This window comes from Pinus tabuliformis, chromosome Q (assembly GCF_031772625.1).
Source record: "Pinus tabuliformis cultivar Carrire ecotype Pingquan chromosome Q, CPIR1, whole genome shotgun sequence".
Classification (NCBI taxonomy): domain Eukaryota; kingdom Viridiplantae; phylum Streptophyta; class Pinopsida; order Pinales; family Pinaceae; genus Pinus; species Pinus tabuliformis.
This window is the reverse complement of record NC_142296.1, coordinates 1,365,234,243-1,365,260,146: the sequence shown is the minus strand read 5'-3', so window position 1 is coordinate 1,365,260,146 and position 25,904 is coordinate 1,365,234,243. Positions and strand designations below refer to the sequence as shown.

Genomic DNA, 25,904 nt, shown 5'->3' with positions numbered 1-25,904 from the left:
ATGTGATCACCAAGGTTCTAGGACTAGTGCCTGACTATTGGGAAGATAAGAGTCAAAATGATCCAGATTTGGGAACTTCGCTCTTCAAGGAGGCCTCAAGAAGCAACTTCACTACTAATGGATGCAGCTACACGACAACTTGGACTTTTATACTTCGATATGCAAGATTTGATGGAGTTTCAAGGTAAAAGTGCACAACCTACCCTGAGGAAAATTCATTCTTCTTGCCAAGATGAATAACATATGCAACAAGCCAAGATTACAAGTGTTTCATAAATTCGCATTAATTTTTAGGGCACAAGCAAAATCAAAGCATAGTGTTCCATACATTAGACATAAATTATCAAGAAATTCGCATGAAAAGAGCACTTACATGACAAGAGAGTATATCCATCCATCACATTTGCAAAATAGAAGCTCCAAGAGAGATAGCGAAAATATTCCACACATCAAAATGCATTTAATCATCCAAATCATTCCACAAATTGCAGGTCCGAAATCTTTAGAAAGATATATCCCAAATCCAAGTGATGATGAATGAGAGAGAACACCTCTTTTATGTTTACACGATCCTCTAAGGGGTTTGAATAGCCTAATTTATCCTAATGATGCCCCTATAATAAAGTAATGTGCAAAATAACAATATTTTTGGTGACAAACCCACCAAATAGCTCCATAATATGAAAAATAAGCCTCTCAAGAGGGCTGAAATGATAATACAATAGCTAGAGGGCCGTTGTAAGGCCTAGTGAAGTCCCTCATGTGCCATAATGAATAGGAGGGCTCCAATAACAATGATGACGGGGGTGGCCCCTTAATCTCCAAGCACATGACCTGTGGTGCTCCCAAGCGGCTATGGGGCACAAAAGCATCCTCATGGGTTTCCAACTGAATCGAACAATTATGTATCCCATCTACAAGGGCTAGAACCATGATGCAAGCCCTCCCTTGCCTCCCATGGTGAGATAAAACCCCATCTGGGCCCTAGATCAAATGCCCAGTGTGGTGCAAGTGTGTAGCCGACTTGGCAAGGTGGTCTAGGTGCATCATCATTATCAAATAAGTTGGAGACAAGTGAGCAATGAATGGTGTTGAAGGATCCCATGGCATGGCTATCTGCTCTTTGTTATAGTGGAGGCCCATGGCTCTCAACGCCCACCCTAGAAATGCCAATATGACCCTCTGGAGAGCTTGGACCTTGTATAGGGAGACCAAACCCCAAAATGAAGACCCACCTGCAATTTTGCATATGATTCAATGTGTCTCCTCACCTTCCAGTACAAGAAATTATTATTTTAATTGAGCTAATGAACTTACAAGTCATAGAACCAAGTGGGAACTTCATAGTGGCATGCCCTTCCACAATGGGCTTTAAAGAGTACAGGTGTCTCCAAGTTGAAGAAGGAGGTTAATAAAGAACCCTAGTAAGTGGTTTCAACCTCTAAGGGAGTGACAGGTCCATGGTACATCTGTCATATAACATGTGATATAATGATGGAACAAAGTGGGGCATCAGGGGAAGGCTCCAAGCTGCATGCCATGGTACAAGGGTAGCTATGATGAAGGAGGCCCATACTTGGGTGTATAGATGTAGGAGGGAGAAATCGTGGTACATGAGTTACTCCGACCATTGTTTTTCCACCCTTCTTCATATGCCTTTTGCTTTTATTGATTTTTTTTATAACTGCTTGGGGCTCCAAAGAGTGAGAGCATGATGTGAATGATATAACAGTGAATACTCCCTTAAGGTTGGGGAACTCATCGCCCACCAGGGGTTGGGACAATCATGGGTTCCTTAATGATGCAGGGGGCTCAAATAGAGGCCCTAGGAACTTGGGTAATGACCATGATAAAGGGGTAGAGCTCATGTTTGGCTTTTGTCCACGTGCTATTTTTTTAATCTCTCGGCCATCTTTTGCATTTTATGGTACATTTCCTGTTGTAAGTGGCCAAATTATGCTTTTAACTTTCTTTTTAGCTACATCAACCTCCAAGGCAACGTTCCAAGCCCTACCCTAAGTGTGGACAAGGGGAGGGGGAGGCTAACTCCTTATGGACCCAATGGAAAAATGTGGACTCGGATGGGAAATATGTGAAAAAGGTTTATAATCAGTGGAGGGGAGTGATGTATGTGGTGTCAGAAAGCGGGACCACACAACCAAAATCGAGGTTTCCCATGTAATGCCACTCCTAAAGCTAGTAGCCAATTGAGGAGATCCCACAGGACTAGGATAGAAGGTTAACCATCAAGTTGGATGAAGGGACAAGAGTACAGACCAAGCCCATTCTTTCTGCCAAACCTCACCACTAATCCATGCCCATAAGTGTCCATGATAAGTAAGAAAAAATACCCAATTACATAATGAAATCCATACCTTCAGGGTTGGAAGGCCCACCTTCAAACATATGATCATGACAGATGGGCGAGGATGCATAATGGTTGGCTCAGGTGGCGAAGATGATGGCACATCGAGCTATCTGGTGGTTGCAAGGGGTTGTTGGTTGCCGACTGAAGACAATGTAGGAGAAAAATTTCTCCAATGGGTGTCACCCACAGGTGGTGTAAAACATCTAGCTACAACTGGGACATGATCTCTTAGTAGAGTGCACAAACTTGCTTGAACGGGGAGGTCATGAGAACACCAACAATCTCTTGGGACCGTAGACCTGTTACCTTCACATCAAAGACCAAGCACATGGGGCAGCATGTTTTTGCGGCATCTTTTGATCACCCATGCTTTTGTTATGCCATAAAAATCAACAAGAAATAAAATTTAATTCTAAATGCAATTCTAATATAAATACACTTAATCTAGCATGAGAACATAATATGATGATGTTAGCTATGCAAAAATCAATATGCAATGCATCCTACTCTAACATGCATGGCCCAATTGTGCAAATGCTAAGTATAGTCATACAACCAATGCAACCAACATATGATTAAGTCAATATAAAAGCTCTTTCCCTTATGAACCATTATGAGGCAAGGGACCCAAACATTACGTTTCCCATTGCAATATTTGCTTGATGAATGGTAAGGATGGGGGGCGGGAACATTTGAGGACCATACATCAAGGGTAATGGATGAGGAGGGAAAGGAGGAATCCAACTTGTGCAACCTTTCTTGCAACAAGAATATGGAGTATTCAACGACCAAGCTCATAAACTTTCTATGAATAGCAAGCTCGAGTATATCCTCCTCATGGCATAAAGAGAGATTGTTCAAGCACATCCACAATCACATTATCCTGATGATAGAGGGAGGAACAAGGTGGACTACAATCATCGTATCTTGGGAAGAACCACAACCCCCTTTTAGGGCATTGGGAAGGCACCTCAATCTTATGGCTCCCAAGAGATCTGTAAAGAGGGGTATCAAACTCCCCTTGGCTATCATGATCATTGGATTGAGGGTTATCATTTTGAAAAGTATAAATAGGCATCTCCAATGATCCATTTATGCAAATCTTCATAAGATTTTAGGTATGGAGTCGCTAGGGTGAACTTGAAGTGCCTTGATAGATGCTTTCCTCACCCTACAAGCATTAAATTTTAAAGATTAATGAAGAACTAGGGCTTCATTCTTCCAATGGAGTCGCCAGGAATGATATGTTAATATTGTCGTATGGAGAACAAGAAACACGTCTCGTTTCCCCTCAAACGATGCCAAAAATGTTACCGCTCAATTTAGCAGGGGTCCTAGGAGAGATTCCAAAGGGACTGCTACTAGACCAAGTGGCAACAATGGGACAAGGACCCACTGTCACCTCAGTCGATGTTCCCTGCTCTTTAAGGTCTTTAACCGATGGAAGGAGTCCCAATATGGTGGATATCACAAGAATGATAAGGTCAATAACATTGTACAATGTGATTTCCAAAACCCATTCAAAGGAGAGGCTCAGATAATAGGTTGTTTGTCTTAGTGGCAAAAAAAGGGCTCTCCAAGAAAGGCTTGAGGTAAGGATGAACTCGAGTTTAGGAATATTAAAAAATGATGAATGCCTAAGATCAACACTTCCAAATCCCTCACTTGTGATTGATATGCTTATACTAGGGTTAAAAGCGAGGCAAGGATGGATCATTCAATGGAAAGGTTCAATTAAAATGTGAGCTTTGGGAGAAACTAGGGTGACTTTCCATGAAAACTCCCATAAGAGAAATACTATAAGAGACCAAGGGTTGAGAAATATATCGTGGTAAAGGCTCATCAATGATCACCTATAGTTAGGAGAAAAGGTTTTGAATGATGAACTACAAAGTGCAAACCTTCAAGAAATCCCCAAGTCAAAACAACTTCAAGGGTTCCCTCTTGGTGTGATAGCTCGGGCATCAATTTATTTGAAATTCCACCGTTAGAATTTGTTCAAAACTAGAGGATGCCTAGAGGAGACATAAATGAAGAAACTTGTCCAGATAGAATCTGAAAATTCCTCCTTAAAATTTCGCACCAAGCCCTAGAAAATCTCCTTATCCTTAGGGAAGGAAGAAAAGAAGAAGAACAAAGGTGAAAGAATGATATTTCATTAAGTTAATGTGATCACCAAGGGTCTAGGACCAGTGCTTGGCTATTGGGAAGATTGGAGTCAAAATGATCAAGATTTGGGTACTTTGCTCTTCAAGGAGGCATCAAGAAGCAACTTCACTATTAATGGATGCAACTACACAACAACTTTGGACTTTTATACTTTGATATGCAAGGTTTGATGGAGTTTCAAGGTAAAAGGTGCACAACCTACGCCTAGGAAAATTCGTTCTTCTTGCCAAGATGAATAACATATGCAACAAGCCAAGATTACAAGTGTTTCATAAATTCAGATTAATTTTTAGGGCACAAGAAAAATCAAAGCATAGTGTTCCATACATTAGACATAAATTATCAAGAAATTCACATGAAAAGAACACGTATATGACAAGAGAGTATATCCATCCATCACATTTGCAAAATATAAGTTCCAAGAGATAGCGAAAATATTCCACACATCAAACTACATTTAATCATCCAAATCATTCCACAAATTGCAGGTTTGAAATCTTTAGAAAGATATATCCCAAATCCAAGTGTTGATGAATGAGAGAGAACACCTCTCTTATTTTTATACAATCCTCTAAGGGGTTTGAATAGCCTAATTTAGCCTAATGATTCCTCTATAATAAAATAATATGCAAAATAACAATACTTTTGGTGACAAGCCCACCAAATGGCTCCATAATATGAAAAATAAGCCTCTCAAGAGGGTCGAAATGATAATACAATAGCTAGGAGGGCCGTTGTAAGGCCTAATGTAGTCCCTTATGTGCCATAATGAATAAGAAGGTTGCGTGGCCCCTTGATCTCCAAGCACATGACGTGTGGTACTCCCAAGTGGCTGTGGGGGGCACAAAAGCATCCTCATGGGTTTCCAACTGAATTGAACAAGCATGTATCCCATCTGCAAGGGCTAGAACCATGATGCAAGCCCTCTCTTGTCTCCCATGGTGAGACAACACCCCATTTGGGCCCTAGATCAACTACCCAGTGTGTAGCCGACTGGGCAAGGTGGTCCAGGTGCATCATCATCATCAAATAAATTGAACACAAGTGAGCAATGAATGGCGTTGAAGGATCCCATGGCATGGGTATTTTCTATCTGCTATGGCGGAGGCCCATGACTCTCAATGCACACCCTATAAATGCCAATATGACCCTTTGGAGGGCTTGGACCATCGTATACGGAGACCAAACCCCAAGATGAAGATCCACCTGCAAACCTGCATAAGATCCATATGTCTCCTCACCTTCCAGTACAGTAAATTACTAGTGTAATTGAGCAAATGAGCTTACAAGTCATTGAACCAAGTGTGCACTTCATAGTGGCATGTCCTTCCATAATGGGCTTTAGAGCATACGGGTGTCTCCAAGTTCAAGGAGGTTAATCAAGGACCCTATTAAGTGGTTTCAACCTCTAAGGTAGTGATAGGTCCATGGTACATCCGTCATCTGGCAGGTGTCATGTGATATAATGATGGAACAAAGTGGGCATTAGTGGTAGGCTCCAAGCCACATGCCATGGTACCAAGGTAGGTATGATGAAAGAGGCCCACACTTGGGTGTATAGATGTAGGAGGGAGCAATTGTGGTAAATGAGTTACCCTGACCATTGTTTTTTTACCCTTCTTCATATGTGTTTTGCCTTTTATTGTTTTTTTTTTAATAACTACTTGAGGCTCCAAGGAATGAGAGCATGATGTGAATGATATAGCAATGAATACCCCCTTAAGGTTGGGCATCTCATCGCCCACTAGAGATTGGGACAATCACAGGTTCCTTAATGATGTAGGGGGCTCACATAGGGGCCCTAGAAACTTGGGTGATGGCCATGATAAAGGGGTAGAGCTCATGTTTGGCTTTTTCCCATGTGCTAAACTTTTATCTCCTGTCCATCTTTTGCATTTTATGGTACATTTCCTATTGTAAATGGCCAAATTATGCTTTTAACTTTCTTTTTAGCTGCATCAACCTCTGAGGCAATGCTCCAGGCCCGACCCAAAGTGTGGACAATGGGAGGGGGAGGCTAACTCCTTGTGGACCCAATGGAAAATACGTTAAAAGGGGTTATAATGAGGGGAGAGTGATGTATGTGGTGTCAGGAAGCGGGACCATGCAACCAAAATCAGGGTTTCCCATGTAGTGCCACTCCTAAAGATAGTAGCCAATAAAGGAGATCCCACGAGACTATGATACAAGGTTAACCACCATGTTGGATGAAGGGATAGGAGTACATACCAAGACCATTCTTTCTGTCGAACCCCCCCCACTAATCCATGCCCATAAGTGTCCATGATAAGTAAGTAAAAATACCCAATTACATAATGAAAGTCGTACCTTCGGGGTTGGAAGGCCCACTTTCAAACATACGATCATGACAGATGGGCAAGGGTGCTTAATCGATGGCTCAGGTGGTGAAGATGATGGCACATCAAGCTATCTGGTGGCTATAAGGGGTTGTTGGCTGTTGGTTGAAGAGAATGTAGGAGAAAAAATTCTCCTATGGGTGTCATCCACAGGTGGTGGGTAACAGTGTCCTCAAACATGTAGTTTTATTAATCAGAAAATAAAACTTACGTAAGGGGTGAGAGGCATAGCATATATGTAGCCTCTCTAGTGTTATCTCAGCATGCCATGTGTCCTCGATCGACAACTCAGGGATAATCACTATGACAAGGTTGTCTTGGACTTTGTGATTGTCTAGGGAGTCATAGTATAATAGTTTGACCTAGGGGACTGGAATGAAAATGAAAGTATAGCCGTGACAATGAATAATATGCAAGCAAGTAGTTCATTACAACCATTTGATCCAAACTTGCATGAATTAGGGGTCCAATACCCTAGGGGTTAAAAATGGAAAGTGTTAGAATTAATGGAGAAATATACAGTTAGTTAAGGATAGGATTGAGACTCTAAGATTAGGTCTCAGGTCCTACTATCTAAGGAGTGGTTGAAACCACCCTGATTGTGTGAAAGCCTATGTTACTAGGCTATTCTCCTGATCTAATTGTATGTAATGTAACAATGTGTGTGCATGAGTGTTTATACACTCTCCAGGTATCTCACCTGGAGAGTCATTTAGGTAATAAAAATTAGTTTTTATCATGGTATCAGAGCTTCAGGTTGTTAATCCTGTAAGCTGAGTGAGGGCGCGACTATAGTAGAGTTGTCGCGAGATTTGGGTGGAAAAGTGCGACGAGCGCATTGTATCCCTTCCCTCGCCCACTATTATGGAAACTGGGCGCGAGATTTTGGTGGACCATTGAGAATCCGACATGTACAGTTGCGAAGAGCTTCGTGACCTACCCGTGGATAAATGCGCTGACTGCTAAACTGTGCTGCGTGTTGGATCTTGTGTGGAAGCCGAGGAGGCTAGACTTGCATCGAGGAGGAGACCTGATCGCTGGTGGAGGCTGATCGAGGCTACATGGCGGTCAATAGAGGCTGCGTGGAGGCCGACTGTGATTGTTGTGATCCAAGCGCAGTGGAAGCTTGGTGGCAGTGCCTTCTCGTGGGAGGCCAAGTCTTGGTGCTCGTGCAAAATCTGGCGAGGCAAGGCTCTGAGGAGGCAGGGCGTTGACCAAAGGAGAGCGGCAGATTTGGGTCGGTCGATGGCCCTATGAATGCTTGTCGTGGTCAAGGAGTTTAACCGATTGCCTGGTGGTCGGATTTGCTACGATTGAGTTGAAGGTCGCGTTTGCGGGCATTGCAGTAGTGGTGTGGAGATCGTTGGCAGATCTAGTGCAGAGGAGGCATGGTGTGGCTATGCCATCTGCTAGGAGGTGCTGCTACCTGGTTGAGTTTTTGTTTTTTTTATGCGTCGTATTTCCTGCGTGGAGGTTGCCGATGGAGCAAGGTTGCCTGCTTACTATGGTCGTGAGATCTGCTATTGTGGAGTGGATCTGTGGTGGCTGCGTAGGTGGCTTGGAAGCTGTGTGGGCGCAGCGAAAATCCGTGGACTTGTTTTTCTCTGTTGAGTTTTGCAGCGTGCAGAAGGCTGCAAGAACGCCGCCGAGAGGAGCCTACACCTGCCTAAGGGAGGCCACGAGGTAGAGAGGAGCTCGCACCAACCTTGCCACGTGGAGGAGCCAGTGATGCCTGTAGCAGCGGTGATTCCGAAAAGCAGCAAAAGTTTATAGTCCTCTTATATTCGGAAGCTGCATAGAGGAGCTGTTGGGTGCCAAAGAGACTCCAGGTGACTGCATGGAGGAGTTGCTCGATGATCGACGTTATTAATTTGTTTATGATTTGAGATCCTAAGGAGTTGCAGTTTTTTTTTGCCGACATTGAAGAACTCATCGCCTGTTTATATTGAAATAGTTTTATTCCATGTCTTAATCCGTCGCTTGAATGTCCTTGGATGCCTCTGGTTCTTGGTATTTCTAGAAAGGTGGACCACAAGTTTGGATAGACCTTTGGCTCACACTATGATTCACACTATTAGCACTGTGCGTAGAAGGTCAAATGGAAACGATCCAAGAGATGCAGATTAGTGGCCATAAGATAGAAAGGCTACCGAGGAGGAGTTGATTATGTTGCAGCAATAGATCTGAAAGGTTATACGCTACCAACACGTGGAATTCTTTTTTTTGTTTGAAGTTGTCCACGTGAGATAAGAAGATATTGAGGTTGAGGAAAATAAGCTGATTAACGGTCACAAATTGCAAATATTACATTGGTCGAAATCTATGAAGGACGCGTGGTGTGCTTTAAAATACTGAATTCGTTTTTTTTTAAGATCGTTTTTTTCTTTTAAGGCCACACATCATTGAATTGGTTGTGTGATTTGGTGCTGAGAACGTTTGTTTGGAGCACAAACAGGAAAGCTGTGGACTTCCGAGTGCTGACCAAACATGGAACAAACCTGCGCATAGTGGGCTAGAGATTCATATTTCCCTGAAGAGGAGATTGATTGATCTGTCTGTGGAGCCATAAAGCTAGTGGAGAGATTCAAGTGTAAGTGGAGAATTTGAGCGTGGTGGATCGATTTCCAGATCCGAAATTGATAGGGGAGAAAATGGGTCTTCAAAGTAAATTGAAAGAGTCTCAAAGAAAATTTAGGAGAAAGCATCAAAGGAGAATTGCAAAATATTGTTTTGCTGAATTTTGTGATGTGTTTCAGGTTGACGGTGATGGACCAGCTGTTGATCAAGATGCAGATTTGGAATTTGGTGAGATTATTAAATGGTTAATGCCAGATTTACCGTCTTTTTCAGGTATGAATTATGAAATATGGGCAAATGAAATGAAAACAGTACTATGGAAGGTAAATTTACTGGATTATGTTGAAGATGTTATTAATGATAGTGGAGATGCATCAACATTAAGTCTTATAACATCTGCAGTAGATGACAACATCATACTCAACATAATATATGAATATGGAGAGATTCTTAGTGCAAAATTTTTATGGGATGTTTTAGAAATGAAATACTGTTTGAATGAGGGAAATGATGCTAAAGATATTCCCATATTTGATTGTGAAACTGAAGATGCAATGATGGGTGATGAATGTGTGTCTGTAATTGAAACTTGTGATGATGAAAACACATCCATCATTGTAGAACCTGAAATTTTTCCAGATGCAGAAATTAAGTTTGATGAGACTTATATACCTCATGATGAGTGGATCAATTTGATGATTGAAAAACATCTTATTGATGAATTACTGTTTGGTGAGAAGGAAGGCCTATCCTCACATACAAATCAAATGCAGAAAATGCCTGCAGCAACAGAACTGAGTGAAGAGGCTGAAGGCATAACTATGATAGCAGAAAGGGATGAAGTAGGGAGAGATGGAGAAATGAAAGTTTTCGTGAAGGAGCAAGAAGACAAAAGTAAATGTGGTCCTCTTTATAAATCGAACATTGTTTTTTATGCAGATATTGGGAGGTAGGAAAAAAAACGAAGTTTGAAGAAGAATTGAAGTTTCTTGAAGCATGGCTTGAAACACCATGTCTTTATGAAGTCAACACAGAAGTTGCAGTAATGAATGGTGAAGACATCATCGCTGGCATTCAGATGGTTGACACCGGAAATAGTGAGAAGGAAAATTCTCCTATCCAGCCTGCCATAATTCTGAGAAGGGGAAGAATAAGAATTCAAGCTTTCCTTCACAGGGGAAGAAATGAGGTGAAGATACAGCACTACCTCATGGCAAAGAAAGTGAAGATGAAGCTTCATCCACAAATGAACAAGTATGGGCTTTGTTGCAAGAAGACAAAAATGAAAGCTCTGTATTTTACCATTGTATGCCTAGCTGAGACTGAGATCAGCAGGCGTATGTTATTGTTTAGTACCCTTTCTCCATTAAGGGGGAGTGTTAGAATTAATGGAGAAAGATACAGTTAGTTAAGGATAGGATTGAGACTCTAAGATTAGGTTTTAGGTCCTACTATCTAGGGAGTGGTTGAAACCACCCTGATTGTGTGAAAGCCTATATTACTACTTTGTTCTCCTGATCTAATTCTATGTAATGTAACAGTGTGTGTGCATGAGTGTTTATACACTCTCCAGGTATCTCACCTGGAGAGTCATTTAGGTAATAAACTCGATTTTTATCAGAAAGTTCCCTAATCAAGATAAAACCTTTTGATGCACCTAGGGAAACTTTAAATACTTCTACATTTTGAAGATATGCTATGAAAACATTTCAAAAATATATCTATGGCTTATAAGAGGTCAAAGACAACCTTTCATGCAACCTTAGGCAATGGGCCTCACTAATCTTTGCAAATATTGTTGTAAATAAAATTCAGATTGTGAAGACACCTTAAAAACTCTCAAATGAGCCTTTAGAGCATAAAACAAGAGTGCCATTTTAATTAGGTCTTCAATATGGCACATTTTCCAAAAAGAATGCTTAAATTCAAAAATGTAATTTATTCATTTTTTTATAAAAAAAAATGAAACATATTCCACAAATCACTTCTTATTTTTATGGTTAAATTTTTCTATTTTTCTATTTTTACAATTTTTTGAATAATATAAATAATAAAAGGCAATTGCAAGAATTTTGAAAATATTGATCAACTGTTGTATTAGGGCTTAAGTTCCTTATCTCCACTAGGGCTATTGGGGTTATGATAGATTCCCCTCTTAAGTAGGTTGTCCAATGCTTGTGAATTAAGGCAAAGAGGTATAATCCTTATCTCTTTATCTAATCAAGACAAGTTATGAAACCAAGCCCTACCAAAAGAGATCTCTCTCAAGGGGAAAGCCTTCAACCATAATATCAATTATGACATGAAATAAAATGAAACCTTTGTTGAGGAACCTTAGGTATGGACCAACAAGGAGATCCAATACTTACTTGACACCAACAAGAGAGATGTAATGATCCTAAATAGGAATGAAAGTGATAACAAGCAAATAATCTATGTAGCAAATTATAAAAATGAAATACACATCAAACATCCACAGAAAAACTGTAAATAAGGAAATGTTGAGCCATTTTATTAAGTTTCTAAAGGCAAAATATAATAGATAACAAGATGGTGCACCTGGGCTTGTCTCAAATGGACAATCATGACCAAACCCAGGTGGGAAAATGGCTGACCTGAAGGCTGCCCAATTGCTACACTAATCTGCACTGCATTGCCTAGAAAACTAGCTCTTTGTTGAAGTTCGAATGGCTGGAAAGTGCACTTATAATACTCATAAAATTGTATGCTTTTAACCTTGGACTCCTTGGCCTAAACCCAGAAAAACCAAAAGGGATTTTAGCTAGTTTGGACTTCTGATTTTTGACCTCCTTGGAGCCTCACCTCAGTTGTAGCTGCAAAACTTGGCCTGTTGGAAACTATTTGTAAATCCTCCTGAAAATACCTCCAAAGTGTTGGGTTCACCCTTGCTATCCAACCCCTGACTTCTCGGATGAGCTCTTGGCCAAAATCACCTGCTCCCAAGCTCCATGAAAATCTGCTAAGTGGCCTCTGCGCTATCCCTCAACCCAGCAATTCGAACTACTGGCTCAACTGGCTGTAAAACCCAACAAGAATGTTGGTCTACTATTGCTACCTCAACTCAACTCCCCGACAAGAAATATGATCTTTGCTGGCCACAATCTCCCTCTGCGTGTTTCTTGGCTGCCCAGAGATACACACCTTTCTCTGCGCTGGTTACTGGTGCTATGTCACTGCCCTGGAAATCCTGAAAACCCTTGTAGAACATCCTCCCTAGGGCGCCACGGATGGTTCCTCGAAGTAGAGGTTGAATCTCCCGCTTGAGAGACTCATGGCTAAACAGTCGGTTGACTCAGCTAAACAACAGGAGTGAATAGTTGACTAGTTGTTTGCAAATGTCAAAGATGAAACCAAAATGAGAGTTGATCTCTCCTTATATCTCCTTGGGCCTCCTTAGCCTCATGTGGGCCCCTCTATCCACCCATTCGACTTTCCCTCCAAGCTATTCGAATGGGTAATTCGAACTCCCATGTGGGTGGCCCCCACATTCCACTAGCAGCCAAATAAGTCGATTTGGCCCCTAAGTCCCTAAGTCAAAAGTGTGGGGTCCTCTTCCTTGGTAAAAAATGTGCAAAATTGTGTAGCAGCACCCTGTTGCTAATGTGTTTGAGAAGGGACATGACAGTCCTCCCCTCCCAAATGTTGCTTGCCCTCAAGCAACCTCAAAGTTGGGTGCTCCAATATGTGCTTACCCTCCTAGGTGGCATCCTCATCCGACAAGTTCCTCCAGTGCACCAAGAACTCCCTGATGGTCCTGCTCCTTAGTTTCCTCTCTCTTCTCTCCAAAATGGCCTCTGGTTCCAATGCCAAGTGGCCCTCATCATCTAGTGGGGGTAGATCAGCTGTTGCTGTCACCTGTTGTCCCAACACCCTCTTAAGGCACGAGACGTGAAAAACATTATGGATCCTACTCCCTTGAGGCAACTCTAGCTCATAAGCCACCTCCCCAACTCATCTAATCACCCGGTAGGGCCCATAGAAGCATGATTGTAGCTTCTCGGCCCCCTTCTGCTTCAGCGTGGACTGCTTGTAAGGCTGCAGCTAGAGGTACACCAAGTCCCCCTCCTCGAAGTGTCTCTTTGTCCTATGCCCGTCTGCGTAAACTTTCTGTTGATTTTGGGCTGTCACCAAATTATCCTTGAGAGACTTGAGGATATCTTGGCTCTCTTGGACCTAGTCTTTGGCCTTTGGGGCCCGACTGTCTCCAAAAACAATATCAGCAAAAGACAATGCATCATATCCATAAAGAGCACGGAAAGGAGTCATACCGATGGACATGTGGTGCATGGTGTTGTAGCAGTACTTGCCCAGATGCAACCATTGAATCCAAGTCCTCTATTGACCGGTCACGTAGTTCCTCAAGTACCCCTCCAACCACTGATTAACTCTCTTCGTCTGGCCATCTGTTTGAGGGTGATCGCTGGTGCTAGGAGTGAGCTTCGTCCCTACCAGTCTGAAGAGTTACTGCCAAAAGCCTCTCATGAATCTGTTGTCCCTATCGCTCACTATGATCTTCTGGAGCCCATGCAATTTGAAAATATCCCAGAAGAACAGTTTTGCAACCTTTGCAGTCATGTACATGGTGGGGATGAAGAAAAAGTGGGTAAATTTGGTCAACTTGTCGACCACTACGTAGATGCAATCCTTCCCCTACACCGTGGGGAGCCCTGTGATGAAATCCATATAAATACTTTCCCATTTTCCCTCAGGGATGGGAAGTGGATGTAGCAATCCTGCGAGGTGGGTAATTTTCCCCTTGTTCCTCTGACAAGCCTCACACTCACGTACATGCTGCAGCACGTCCCCCTTGAGGCCCTTCCATGTGAATCTCTCTCGGATAGCCATATAAGTCTTTCGAAACCCCTGGTGCCCAGACAATGGTGAATCATGGGCTGCCTGGAGTACCCTCTCCCTCAACTGTGAGTTGGGCACTAAGAAAACGCACCCCTTGTAATAGATGACCTCATCCATCACTCATTAACGCTCATTTGCATGGGTACCCTCCAATACCTCGCATGCCCTCCTGTCTTTGGAGTACTCCACCAACAATTGAGCCTTCCAATCAAGGCAGAGGCTCATGAAAGATAACACGGCCTGTCTTTGAGATAGAGCATCGACCACCACATTGTGCATTCCCCGTACATACTCTATATTGAAGTCATAGGCTCGCACCTTGCTAGCCCATCTCTATTGCCTGTCATTGAGGCCCTGCTGCCACATGAAATGTCAAAGACTGTTGTGAGCAGTCTTCATTTGAAACCGGTTTCCCACCAAGTACTGGCGGAACTTGACCAATGCATGCATAATGGCCAGCATCTCCTTGTCATATATGGAATATGACAACTCATGCGGTAGGGGCTTTCGACTCTCGACAGCAATGGGATGCCCCTCCTGTGACAATATTGCTCCAACTCCTACCCCGGATGCATCACACTCCACCATGAATGGTTGGTAAAAATATGGAAGTGCCAAGACAGGGCAACTGCTCATCACCTCCTTGAGGCGTTGAAGGCAACCTGTGCTCCATCAGTCCATGTGAAGGCCCCTTTCTTGGTCAAGTCGGTCAAGGGTGCTGCCAGCTGTGAGAAACCTTTGACAAACTTTCTGTAGTAGTTGCAAATGCCCAAGAAACCCCTCAGTGTAGTCACATCTCGGGGTACTGGCCAATCTCGGATGGCCTGAATCTTCTCCTCGTGGACCTCCACCCCATCAACACCAATGATATGCCCCAGGTAGAGCATCTATGTCAACCCAAACTTGCACTTGGAGAGCTTGGCATAAAACTGTTGCTCCTCCAGAATGCGCAATACCTCCTCCAAGTGTTGGAGGTGCTCCTCCCATGTTTGGCTATAAATCAGAATGTCATTGAAGAAAACTAGCACGAACCTCCTCAACTGTCCCCGGAGGACATGGTTCATGCATGACTGGAAGGTGGCCAAAGCGTTGGTTAGCCCAAATGGCATGACCAGGAACTCAAAGTGCCCATAGTGGGACCGAAAAGTTATCTTAGGGATATCCTGATCCCTCACCCTGATCTGGTGGTACCCTGAATGCAGATCAATCTTAGAGAAGTACTTGGCTCCTCTAAGCTCATCCATCAACTCATCTATGCGGGGAATGGGGTATCGGTTCTTCAGTGTCTTCTGGTTGAGGGCCCGGTAGTCAATGCACATCTGAAGGGTTCCATCCTTCTTCTTCACCAACACCACTGAAGAAGCGAAAGGACTAGAACTTGGCCTGATATGGCCCAATGCTAGTAGCTCCTAGATGGCCTTCTCTATCTCGTCCTTATAGGCTTTGGGATGCCTGTAAGGGGTGGTGATCACTGCCTGCACACCCGGCTCCAACTCAATAGTGTGCTCAAATCCTCTGTCTGGTGGCTGCTCTGGTGGAATGTCCCCAAACACTACTGCATACCTATCTAGCAAAGCCTGTATGTCTGCCAGTGGTGGCTGAGCCTGTCCTCCAGCCTTTGAGATCCTCAGCTCAACTGCCCATGCAATGTCCCCATGTCGTAAGTCTGCCTCCATCCTATGGGCTGAAACTGTCTAAGGTGGATAAGATTGCATGCCTCTAAAGACTACCAGTTTTCCATCCGGCCCAATGAACTCCATCTCTGGCTTCCTCCAATCTATCGTGACTAGCCCAAGGGAATACAACCACTGGACACCCATCACCACGTTGGTATCTGGCACATCGACCACAAAGAAATGGTTTGTCATCAAGTAGTTCCCCATAACTACTGTCAAGAAAGGCACATATCTAGTGCACTGTATGGTACCATCGCCTGGTACTAGGACTGAGAAGCCCTTGAACTCAGCTGTGGTGAGGCCCCTCCTATGGACCAACTAGGCATCTATGAAATTGTGGGTAGCCTCACTGTCAACTAGCACTAACATCCTCTGCCCCTGTATGGTGCCTTTGATCCTCAGAGTCATAAATTTGGGAATCCCACATAAGGAAGCAAGAACTCCCCCTGCTGGGGCAAGGAATGCCCCACCTTGTGGAGGTGGTGGTGGTGGCCCTCTATCTATCAGATTCTCGCCATCTGTCCCACCACAATCCTGCTCCACCTCGTCCTCCTGGTCACTGTCAGAAAAAATCTTAATGTAGTGTGCTCTCCCAATAGTGCACCAATGGCCTGGTGCCCAGGGCTATCTACATGTAAAGCACAGCTTCCTCCTCCGTAGGTCCTTCCGTGTCTCCTCATCTAACTGCCCCCTCCCCTGTGTGGTCCTTTGAGGTGGGGGTCTAGTCTCATGCCCCTTTTGTGGGAAAGGGGTGTTGTCGCACAGATTGTCACGACAACGCTCAGATCGGGCACTGTCACCCTGATCCCCGATCTCTCCGTTTAAGCCTGTCTCCCGCGGCTAAGGGGGGTAGACCCTATGGGACAATGGATGACCAACTGTGGACCAGTTGGGTTGGGAGACACGAGGGGAAACAAGCACTTAATTGATTTTATTAAGTTAATAGACCAGTGCCTTAAGGAGCTAATGATTAAATGATTATTTATTGAATATTGCAGAAATATAAACCATGTAGAACAATCATTTATCATCAAATAACCCAAGCGATGTAAGATTTTCAACAAATGCACAACGCCTTTAAATGATCCAGCAATTAAACTTCAAGAAAAATTAAATGCTTTAAATGATCATAAAATTTAAATGCTGACCAGCTACCACTTTCATATAGCCAACTTGTAAATAAACATTTTAAGTGCGTTTAGCTATAGAAAAATGGACCACAAAAAATGAATTTTCAATTTTTTTTTTATTAAGCTTTTTCAAAATATTTTTTATTTTTTATTTTTTTGTTTTGTTTGCAGGTGCTGGAGCAGCGTGGAAGGAATCCGCAGGAAGTAATGCTGAAGAGAAATGCAGAAATGGAGTTGTGAGGAGACAAGGATTTGATTTGCAGCAGAGTGAGAGGAGCTTTAAATATTTTCCAGAAATCTTGACAAAAATTTTTAACTCGCTCTCCTTCAGATTTCTTGAAACCCTCATAAAAAAATTTTAGATCTGAAAATGAATGATTTTAAAACCCTTGGAATGCAAGATTGTTGGTTGATATTTTTGGAAAGCAATTTTAAATGAAACCCCAGCAAATAGATAGCATAAAAAATTTGGAAACCTTTTGTGAAAATGAAATCCCAGGCAGCAAACAGATAGCCTGGAAAAACCCTCGAATTTCTTCAAAGAAAACCTGCAAATTCTCCAGTAAATTTTAAATTGTCTTGCATTCAGATTTTTTTTTTTAGATCATGTTGCTGCAGATTTGCCTGCTGAAAACCCCACAAAAATTTTCCAAATTTGTAACCTGCAATGGCAAAACAAAATACCCAGAAACAATATGTGCAAGGAAAAAATAAAACCCTTCAAACCAGCTACGAATTTACAGTTACAGATCTAAGACTCTTTAGCAGCTAGATTCGTCAATAATCTACAGTTATATTTTCAGAATTTCAATTTTAATGTTAGGTGCTTCAGAAGACCCTGCATCCATTCATAAAAAAATTCAAATGATAAGCCCAGGATTGAAACTGGCTGGGCTCTTTCAGAAAACACAATTCGGGAGTTAGTTGGTTCAGCCGAGAACTTCCCCTAACACCCGGTAAACTCAAAACTAAGATTTCCTGCACAGCTTAAAATCAACCATTAACATAGAGGGAGAAAACAATAGTGAAACCTAGATCAAATGGAGATACCTGCCATTATATTTCAGAATCTAAACTATCATTCAAACCCCAGAGATCAGACAAGATACCCATGCCTGAATTAATCTTCATCAAGCTAAAATCAATAGCTGAAAATAAAATTATGCAGAAAAATAAATCATCTTACAGCATTTTCAGAAGAGTAACACCAGCAAGATTTTTAACCCCAAAGTCTTTCTTTATTGCACAAAAAGTTGACTACAAGAGAGCTTTCTTTAGCACCAGACTTTCAGATCCAATCTGATCTCAAATGACCCCTAGCACCCTTCTTAAAAGAAAATTTCCCAACGGCTAGTTCGAGTGATCCATGTCAAAATGATCTCGACCGTCAATGAGGATCAAGATATCTTTTAATCTCATCCGTTGAAATTTTAATAAATTAAAATTTTGCATTTGTTTTCTCAAAATTTAGACTTATTTTATTATTTTATTTTACTTCATTATTTTATTATTTTTTCAATTTTTATTTATTTATTTATTTTTTAATTTTATTTTATTATATATATATATTTTTAAGTATTATTTTTTTTTTAATTTTTTAATTTATTTTATAAATTTTATTTTATTTTATTTTTTATTTTTTTTAAATTTATTATTATTATTATTATTATTATTATATTTTTAAATTTTTTTATTTTTTTTTATTTTTTATTATTTATATCTTTAATTTTTTATATTTTTATTTTTGGATTCTCGAACTTAGCCTTCGGAAAAATCGCCTAGGACCTAGGACTTAGGACTTATGACTTATGAGGGGATTAAAACATTTTCAACCCTCAAAACACTTTACATCATGACTTTTACAATTTTACATCTCAAGGGGGAAAACCCATTTGACATAGACCCTCATAGACCACCCAGTTCTGTGACACAACTATAATCTAGCAGATTAACACACTAGGATTCTCCTAAGATTCTAATGACAAAATCCATTTCAGCTTTGGGGTTAGGCTGAAGGAAAACTTTGCCGATCATGGATCGGTGAGACAAAAAACCTTCCGGAACATAGATTATCACTAGAAAATTAGGTCCACCTAAGCAATTTACATACATGACTCAACTCTGCTAAGATTATTTACAATTTACACATGCAGACTGGGTTTACAACATAAATTGATCAAGTTGACGATGACTATCGAATGGCACGGACATGTCAATCAAGCGCTATCCCTTTTTCGAAAAAGGGGGTGTACTGCTATGGGTAGTTGACATGGTCAACATCTGGCTCCACTTGGGGACACGTTGCTGCACTGCAGGAATGTGAGAATCCAGAATCTGCATCCACACAACACACAAATAAAACATAAGTAGTGTCCATCCAAAAATCATCATACAACATTAAGCACAAGAAAGATATAAGATCTTCATTTATTAACTATCTGGAAAAACAAATCTAATCCTAAAACAGAAATGAAATGCTGAAATGACAAGGAGTAGGTTTAGAAATACAATACAAAGGATGCCCCATGGCATCAGATGTGTTCAATATAATGTATACTGAGCATTTGCCTGGTTTCAGGCAAATCTGTCGGCTGCTTGTCGGATGTGCCATGTCCAATTCTGCATATGGTAGGACTTTTTCCTATCCAAAAATCAAGCTGCTCGCGGCGGTCTGATGCATCAAATCTTCTTCTCATTTTCTTTCTCTTGTGCTTTTTCTTTGTGGCAGGCTGTATTACTGATGACGTGGAACTTTCTGTTTCAAAGCTCGTAGATGAAGTATGTAAGATATGTGTGACATGTCTTTCTTTATCTTGCATTTTATCTTTATCGTTTTTAATTTTATCTGGATCACCTTCAATTAACCACCTTTCAATCGAACCAATGACCTCCTCATAATAAGATAGAGCTTGTTGTGGCAAATGAGAAGGCTCCTGATCTATTGATGTTTCCTGGTTTCTTTCATCCTTAATCCGCTGTTGAAATTTATGTACCTGTATTGTAATAGCATTTATCTGGCTACAGTGTTCAACTTTCATAGAACTGATTTCCCTGGCATGATTTTCTTCCATGGTCAATAACTTTTTCTGAAGACATATCTGATTAGCTTCCATATCGTTTATTACTTTATTGTCTTTTTCCTTTATGGTCATCAAGCAATGCTGCATAGAGTTTATCTCTTCCTTATGATTTGCTTGCATGGTAGCTAGCTGATTATTATGATCGAATTTCATGATAGTCATTTCTTCATCCATAGTAAATAACTTGTTTTGCATAGAATTAATTTCCCTATCATGATTAGCTTTCATGGTCGCCATATTTTCCTCTAAGCCTGATAACTTGCTTTGCATAAAACAAATTTTTGTGTCATGATTAATCTTCATGGCCTCAATTTCCTTAGTATGCTGATTTTGCATGATCTCCATCTCCCTATTACGTTTTTCCAGGTGGGTGCATAAAGTTCTCACATCATTGATGTAATTAGTTTGATTGATCTCCATATTTTTTACCAGCAGCATTAGTTCTTGTATAATTTGCCTTTGATCTTCCTTTTCATTGTCATTTGTCCCTACTTTTCCACTATCATGGATTTGATCTGCAATGGTACAAGTGGATGGCACATTCTGATCTTGAAATCTTTCGTCGACAGCTGGACCTTTTATAAGATTACTTTCTTTCTTTTGCAGAATTTTAGGGGCACAAGGCGAGCTGTTTGGATCACCATATCTATCTTTAAAGGAATTGACAATGTCTTGTAAAGAAGTGAAAGAATCCTTAGGAAAATTGTTAAACCAATTCAAAGCATCACCCTCTAAAGAAAAGACAAAAAGACGCATTTTGACATCCTCATGATTATACTGAGGGGGTCTACAATATATGATCATTATACGAGTAAACAAGCATAGATGCCTTTTAACAGCGACTGAATCACCACCCGAGAACACAGGTAATTTAGAAATGGCCACCTCCGGAAAATCATGGAGATCGTCAGTAAAATGACATGGTTTAAACGAATAATCCATGATGAATAACGAGGGACCATTTCCGTGTAGGAAATGGTGCTCTAGTCTTAGGGATGGCCCCCTGTAGATCTTTGGCACACAAGAGTGCTTCCTGCAGTGTGGAGGGTCTACGTGACTGCAATAGTGCACATAGGGGCTCAAGCAAGCCCTCAATGAAGGTATACACCCTCCTTGCCTCGGATAGATCCAGGACCATCACTAACACACACAAAAAATCTGAGATGTACTGCTCTGAGTTGCCTGTTTGGCACAGTTGGGTCAGCTCTTTGAAATGAGCCTCCAGGTCTCTTTGATCAAATCGCTCCACCACCCTCCTGGTGAAGTCCCCATATGAAGCCACGTGGGCATGCCCTAGGGTGGTCAAGCCATGAAACCACTAGTCATGGGCTTCACCCTCCATGTGCAGTGTGGCCATCTTAATGGCTTCCTGCTCCGTCTTCCGGTTGAGTTGGAAGTAGGTGTCCATCTTCTCAACCCAAGCCTTGGCTGTGCACTTGGCAGAGCCATCAAAAGTAGGGAAACACATCCTCCCTATGGTCCTCTGCAGCTCATAGTTCTGGGTCCCTTGTCCTCCATACCCCTTGTTCTTCTCACTCTGCTTGAGCTTGCAGTAATCTCTAAAGGAAAGGGCTTCTTTAAAATCTTCCTCCATAGACTGCCACTCTCTGAAGTAATCTCCCATCTAAGGGGTCTTCCTCCCTTGCAGGTTCGATTTGTTCCACTAGCATGAAAGAAGGTAGTGAAGCACGAGTTGGCACACTGGCGGAAGGGCATTGTGCTACTGGTGAGGGATGATCAAATGGCTTAAAGGCCCCAAAAGTTTCCCCAAAAAGAAACGCTCTAGGAGTGGTCTTCTCTCTGTTCTGCAACTTGATCTCTTCCAGCATATCTTTCTGACCCTTGGCTAAGTCACTCAGGGCCTTCAGGAGGCTGTCGAAAGCCATCGCTTCCCTACTCTTGGGCTCTGCCATTACCTCCTCCTCTGTTACTGCTTTCCCCCTGTCCTCTGTATCTGGAGTAATCTCTAACTCCCTTTCTCTGCTCCTATACCTCTGTCTACGGTAGGTGATGTTCTGTTCGTCCCCTTCTCTCATAGGAGACAATCCCCACAGCTGAGCCAAGAACTAGGCTCTGATACCACTTTAATGATCCTAAACAGGAATAAAACAGATAACAAGCAAATAATCTTTGCATCAAATTATAAAAAGGAAATACACATCAAGCATCCACAAAAAAGTTGTAAATAGGGAACTGCTGAACCATTTTATTAAGTTTCTGAAGGCAAAATACAATAGATAACAAGATGGTGCACCTGGGCTTGTCTCAAATGGACAAGCATGACCAAACCCAGGTGGGAAAATGGATGAGCTAAAGGCTACCCAACTGCTCCACCAATTTGCATTGCGCTGCCCAGAAAACTACCTCTCTGTTGAAGTTCAAATGGTTGGAAAGTGCACTTATACTCCCCAGAAAATTGTATGTGTTTAACCCCGGACTCCTTGGCCTAAAGCCAGAAAAACCCATAAGGGATTTTAGCTGGTTTGGTATTCTGATTTTCGACCCCCTTAGAGTCTCACCTCAATTGTAGCTGCAAAACTCGGCCTGCTGGAAAATGTCTGTAAATCCTCCTGAAAACACCTCCAAAGTGTTGGGTTCACTCTTGCTATCCAACCCCTGACTTCACAGATGAACTCTTGGCCAAAATCACTTGCTCCCAAGCTCCACGAAAATCTGCTAAGTGGCCTCTGCGTTGTCCCTCAGCCCAGCAATTCGAACTACTAGAATGCTGGCTCAGCTGGCTGTAAAACCCAGCAAGAATGTTGGTCTAGTGCTGCTACCTCACCTCCCTAACTCCCCGACAAGCAATATGATCTTTGTTGGCCACAATCTCCCTCTGTGTGTTTCCTGACTGCCCAAAAATATGCACTCCTTGCTCTGTGCTGGTTACTGGTGCTATGTCACCGCCCCAGAACTCTTGGAAACCCTTGTAGAACAACCTCCCTATGGCGGGCACGGATGGTCCCCTGAAGTAGAGGTTGAATCTCCCGCTTGAGAGACTCGTGGCTAAACAACCGGTTGACTCAGCTAAACAACAGAGTGAACAGTTGAGTAGTTGTTTGCAAATGTCAAAGATGAAACCAAAATGAGAGCTGATCTCTCCTTATAACTCCTTGGGCCTCCTTAGCCTCATGTGGGCCCCTCCATCCACCCATTCGACTTTCCCTCCAAGCTATTCGAATGGCTAATTCGAACTCCCATGTGGGTGGCCCCCACATTCCACTAGCAGCCAAATAAAGTCGATTTGGCCCCGAAGTCCCTAAGTCAAAAGTGTGGGGTCTTCTTCCATAGTAAAAAATGTGCAAAATTGTGTAGTAGCACCCTGTTACTAATGTGTTTGAGAAGGGACATGACAAGAGAAGTGAGAAAGAAACACATAGAAGTCCCTCTCCAAGTGACAAAGTTTCCCTTCAAATGGATTGATCTTGCTAGCCTTGTAGTAGTCTTGAGTTAATCACAAATTTGCCTTCGAAAATTATTTAGAACAACAAAGAAAAAGCGACTTCAATGTCAACACCAAAGCTTTTCATGAAAATAGTCACATTATAGCATAATGATTTCAACAATTCACAATGATTTGGAAGGAAAAAGAGCTCTCTGTTTATAGATGAGGCTCTCAACATCTCTCCCCCTTTTGCTCCTTTGAAAATGTGACTTGTCATCCACAAAATGCTTGGAGACTAAGTCAATACAAAAAATTTAATTTTACATTGCTTGAAACCCTCATTTAGAGGTAACGTCTCACAAGAAGAGGCTTGCTTTGCTTGGAGGGGCCTATTTGGCCTAAAAATCTAATGTTCCCTTTGAAAATGGCTTGCTTTTGCTTGAAATATTTTCTGGAGTGCATGTGTGGCCCAACAACTTGCTTAACTTGCTCAACATTCCTCTTGTTTGACCTTGGAGACGTCCAACGACTAGTAGAAGGTGGACATCTTCAATTTGGTCCAATTCTTGCTTGCGTTGTGCTTTAAGGCTTCATTTTGCTTGCTTATGAGTTGATCTTGGTCCATGTGAGTGTCTTTAGCTTGCTTTAACACCTTGCTTGTTCAAGAGTCAAAACAAGTGCCATGTTGCTCCTTTAACTAGCCTTGGATGCTCCAAGTGAATCCGACTCCATTTTGAATATGACCACATGGTTGGAAAGGTACTTTGAGGAAGATGTTTTGACTTTTGAGTGGTTCGACTTGGAGATGACTTTGTTTGGCTTGGATGTTGCAGCAAACCTTCTCTTTGCCTTGGAGGATGTGGGTGTTGTGTTGGGGAGCGAAAAAGCATCATGAATTATGAGATTGCCATGAAGAATGATGGACATGGCCCAAGGGTTGTGCATACATAAGAACATGGTCCATGTGGGGAACAAAGAGGTGCACTAAAATAATGACAATATTGGTGATTCAACCCTTACATGATGTAATCACCTTTACAAGGCTTTAAACAATAAGTGCTCCTTTAAATCATGTGTCCTAATAGGTCCACCTCCATGATGCTCACATAACAACCCAGCACCTAAGAATTCCCATCAAGGTAGGGAGTTACTGTCCACCAGGGAGTAGTCAGCAGAGCCACAAAACCAGGCACCATGAAAATAAAGCTAAGAAGACAGGTCATGACCATCCACCCTTGGGGATATAGGATACACTTTTATACTTCATCCCACATGGCCTTACAAGGTTATAAATTACACACATTTGGGCTTACAAATGGCATGGTCAAAAGTTTAGGAGTACCCCTACTGGAAGAGGGGTAACAAGAGGCATCTGTGGAAAACAGTCTATGGAGAACCTTGAATGTCATCATTAGGACTGCTATATATGATGTGGATCAACAAAGAAAAAATCTCTGCTAGTTACCACTAGATGTGAGGGGGTAACAAGACCCCAAAAACATCGAATTTCATGACTTGCAAGATTCAGAATTCTCTACTCACAATATTCATCCATAGTGGTAATATAAGAGCTAATGGTGATTCAAATTAAAATCAACTTTACAATAAGTAGATTAAAAATAGAGAAGATTTTTCCTTACAACTAGCATCCCCAACACAACCAAACCTCCAAGCTTTCTCGTCTCTTATTCCTATCAGAAATCAGTGATATATAGTTGTTGCCAATCTTTTTCCCACTTGGAATTTCTAACTTTATGCTATAGTTATTTTCCATTGCAGCTTTTAGTTCCAACTTATTGAAGTGTAGTGAAATATCATTCTTATTGTAATTTATGTTCATTATAATCATTAACTAGCTATCTAATCCTATCTTATCTCCATGCAACCACTTATCCAAGTTTGCTTAGAGTGCTGATGCAAATTTGGAAAGTGTTCACATGCAGCTTGTTTTCAGTAGCCAATTGTGCTCTGACATTGAACTTTCCAACTAGTGAGTTTCAACCATGTCTGACGAAGAAAACAATTAAGTGGTTGATCTACTAATGAATATAGGAGCGGATGCAAACTAGGGTGAGGAGGCAGTAGCCTCTAGCTGGAAGGCTTTCCTTGAACTCAGGAAAATGGGACCCCTTATGCCAAATAATTGATTGCGACTAGATGCAATAGCAATAGAGAGAAACTATAGCTATCTTCACCAGGCCACCGGTGCTTAGTTGAGACAACAAAATCCAGATTATAGAGCATGACTTTACTGTCAGGGAGAGTAATGACAATGACAATGTTGCAA

General features: G+C 41.8%; 1 protein-coding gene across 1 annotated transcript in view; it reads left to right on the top strand.

Annotated features, from left to right (window-relative positions):
• The window catches only part of LOC149224999 (cytochrome P450 734A1-like), a 142,778-nt gene that overhangs the window by 113,825 nt on the left and 3,049 nt on the right, over positions 1-25,904 (top strand). The gene's annotated exons all lie outside the window — the stretch shown is intronic.